This window comes from Crocodylus siamensis, chromosome 1 (genome assembly GCF_052110815.1).
Source record: "Crocodylus siamensis isolate JL-2025a chromosome 1, ASM5211081v1, whole genome shotgun sequence".
Lineage (NCBI taxonomy): Eukaryota > Metazoa > Chordata > Crocodylia > Crocodylidae > Crocodylus > Crocodylus siamensis.
In genome coordinates this window covers 295,795,845-295,799,899 of record NC_143395.1, presented here as the reverse complement: position 1 = coordinate 295,799,899, position 4,055 = coordinate 295,795,845, and positions in this window count along the sequence as shown.

Here is a 4,055-nt window from a genome sequence, read left to right as displayed (position 1 = left end):
CAGCTGGGGTCTGCCTGCCCCAGGGGCAACTGCTGCAAGCCCCTCCCCTCTGCTCCCTGGCACAACAGGCAGACCCTGGCTGTGGTGGGGGAGGAAGGGGAAGAGGGAAGAATTAACCCCCTTCCTGCCCAGGCCCATGCTGGCCAGTGTCTCACCACAGCCCATCCCTGCTTGGGCTTGAGAGCAGAGAGGTGGGGCCAGCCCCACCTGCTTGGGCTGTGAAGCAGAGAGCCCAGCTCAGCTCAAAGAGCATGCTGGGATGTTGGGGGACTCTGGTTTAACTTTAACAAGGAAGGGGTCTAGGACAGACATTGCTTAAACCAGATTATTTATTAACCAAATCAGTTAAGCCTACTACATTCAACCAGATTTATCTCAAACCGGTTTTGGGCATTTTGAAACTGGTTTATGTGCACTGAATGTCTGTTCTGTTACAGGTTTAAACCAGTTTCTGATCACTTAAACCAGTTTATGTGCAATGCCTTTCCCTAGCCAGAAAGAGAGGGGACCACTATGCAGAAAGGAATGTAAGAGACACAATATCAAGAGGAAAGCAAGCAGCAGGAAGCTTAACTCTACAGTCTAATAGTTATAGCACAAGCTAAGAAAGGGCACACATGAGTTATAGTTACTGAACAGTGTATATGTTTTACGTTAGTTGCAGGATAAAAAGGAGAAGTAAATCTGAGAACAGGATTGTGCTCAAAGTCTCTAAAGAGACTGACAGGGCAGGAAATGTTTGCAGGATCAAGCCCTTATTTTGGACTTCCCCTAATGCATTTTTTAAGAACTAACAAAAATATTTTATTTGTAGTGTTATTTTGTGGATGATCAATAATTCTTAGTTTAGAACAGTGTCTTAACCTCAGAACTTACAAATCTTTTTTAGAAGTTAGTCTTATATGAGTAAAGAAGAAAATAAAACTATAAACATTCAAAATGATCATTATCAAAATGATAAATGAGTTGAACATTAATTTGTTTGTTAGCCTCAGGGCCTGCTGTTGAAAACTCTCATGAGTTTATTGCAAGTCTTATGATTGCTGGTGTTTTCTTCCTTAAAGTCTTACCTTCTGAAATCATGTGATTATGAATCTCAGCTTTATTTTTTAGGAGTTTTATTATTAACCATTAACCATCATGGTTGTGATGGTTGTTGCAACTGCTTGAGATTCTGTAAGATTCACTACCCAGACAGCAAATGAAACACCTAAACACATACAGATATATAACAGATAGGGAGAGGTAGTGGTGTTGGTCTGAAGTTCAGAAGAAGCCAGAGCAGGGTGGCACTTTAGTGTGCCTGTAGATGTGGGAGGAGGCTGCTCTGACCTGCTGTAATTACAGTGCATCAGAGCAGATTGATTAATCCATTCTGCTGGGGTGTGCTAATTAGCACGCTCCAGCAGCCTTCACAACTCATGTATCAGCGTCCCATGCTTCAAAATGGTGGCAGGGGCACTTTAAATAAAGCTTGTCAAATTCCTTTAGTTAAAGCATCCCCACTACCATTTTGAAGCACGGGATGCAAAATACATGAGACAGTGTGGGCACTTTAATTAGAGCTGCTCTTGGAGTGGCTTTAATAAAAGTGCCTCCCCCTCCAGCGCTGGAGCATGTGTAAAAATGTCATTATAGACTAATTTATTCAGAGAAGCATCAGCTTTCATAGGCTACAGTCTACTTTGTAGTAGCATCAGTGGGAATGAAAGGTGAGATTATTCCTTTGAATAAAATATTCTAAGGCCTGATCAGGCAAAGATAATGTATATCAATGAGTAACTTGTATGTTTTTCACATACATGAAAAGAGTGATGTTTGAAAAATGTGGCTTGGTTTTTGAGACGTATACATTGCATAATTGTTTCCTAAGGAAGTTTAATGGCTGCAAGGACTGTAGGGTCATAGCTAGTAAATATTAAATATACAATCATGTCTAAATTATCACCAAGTTTATATACCTATTTATTCTACCAATTTGCTGAAATGTCTTGAACATTAAGAATAAATTGTTAAAGGAAAATCAAACATATAAAGGTAGATTAGTATTTTTTTTAGGAGCTAGTATGTTCAGATATATTCAGTTAACATCCTCATTTTAACTAAGCACTTTCTGATTATTTATTAAATTTGTACCATATATCTCAAATCCCCTAAGACTCAGAAATACATTTTAAATATTAACATTTTTAAACTGTTAGTTAATTTAATTTACTTTCACTTATAACAAAAATATTATTCTACAGAATTTGCAAGGCACATTTCTTACCTTTACTGAGCTAATTACTTTTTGTAGCAACATCTTTTTTTCAAATACAGTTAATATACGTAAGTCTTTATACTCAAGTACATTTTTGGAGTTAAATACAGTAGAAGAGGAAACTCTTGTATTACTAAGTTAGTTTAGAAGGTATATATAGTTAAAGGGATGGACATATTTTTATCCACCTTCAGAGTAAATGAGGAATGATGGCATACTCAGAAATGCTCTTTGATTTGGTATTGGACATTTTCATAAAGTATTTTGTTTTATATTTCTTGTGGCAGATAATGAGGACCTAGGAAGGCTGTTGTATGACTTTAAAGTAGGGGTGGTCAATTATTTTGACTGGAGGGCAGATTAATGAGTTTTGGTGAGCTGTCAAGGGCCTCAAGAGTAGCCCTGCCCCTTGGCAGGTCCCCCTCCCCCTCGTCACCATCATGGGACTGGAATTCCTGCCCCAACTCCTGACCTTTGCCACCGGAAGTCCTTCCTCTTGCCCTAGAAGTACTCCTTTGGGAATAATCCCATGATGCATAAATTACAGTCCCTGACCCCCTATATGTGTAAGGAAAGTTCTTTTAGCCCTTGTGTCATGGAGATTTCCAGTCACATACATCATGCTTTCTTTAAGGGGCTCAGTCCCTTGCAGAGAAGGCTATATTTCCACCTTCAAGACTACAAGAGGACCCTAAGTATCATTCTATGTAGAATCTGCATGGGAAATTTTATGCAGCACACTGTCAGCTGCCATTTAATTATATTTGCAGAAAAAAACAAACTAGCAAGCTAGCAAGAGTGATGCTATCACTCTTGTCTTCATGTGCTGCAGTTTTGTTACTTCTGACAGCTGCTTTGTTATACTGGTCTTTACAGGCTAAGTATAGGGTCAACAGGAAATGAAAGGACCCTTAAGAAAAAAATATTATGAAGCGCTATCTATTTCTGATGAGAGTAGTAAACAAAAAGAAGGCCCTAATGTGAAACACAAACCTGTCAGCAGTGTAGCCATCCAAGGCACATGCCATAAATGCTTTTGATCTGCTTTGACAATAAAGGTAATCACTCAGCCATTTGGAAGAAGGCTTGTGTTCCATTCTCTATTACTAGACAGTTTAAAATTAAGCTTAAATATTCTTAAATTTTCTCTTAAACATGTGCTATAGTTCAACCATAGCTAGCTACTGGAGCTGAAGAGGAAATCTATTCAAGGTTGTCCTATGATTTGTGGGATGAAGTCAGATTAGATGATCTCATGGCTCCTTCCGACTGTAAAATAATCTATTACTTTTTGTATTTCAAAGGTTGTAAAAATATGGCCTGCGGGCCAGATATGGCCTGCAGTGTCCTGTTACCTTCCCTTCAGCCCCCATTCCGCTAGTGTTGCCCCTGGGTCTGAATTGACCCACCTAGAACCTGGGCTGCACATGGTACTGGCTCCATGATCTGCCCTAGATGTAGTGCCCATCCTGTCTGATTCAGGACTGAACTTTATGGGGCACCTGTTCTGACAGGTCTGGGATTCATGCTGCACCAGCAACCCATTTCTTAAGACACATTTTTCTTGTGATGTTTTAAAAAAAAATCCAATGACACTTAATGGCTAGATGGAGAGCCAGTAGAGTATGAGTGAGCAATTATTTTGGGCAGAGGGCCATTTACTGAGTTTTGGCAAGCCATCAAGGACCACATGACAGGCAGCCAGGGGCAATTAAATATTATTTTTCTGAATTTTTTAGGGGCCCCACGGGCTGGATAGAATGTCCTGACTGGCCACATCTGGCCTGTGGGCCAC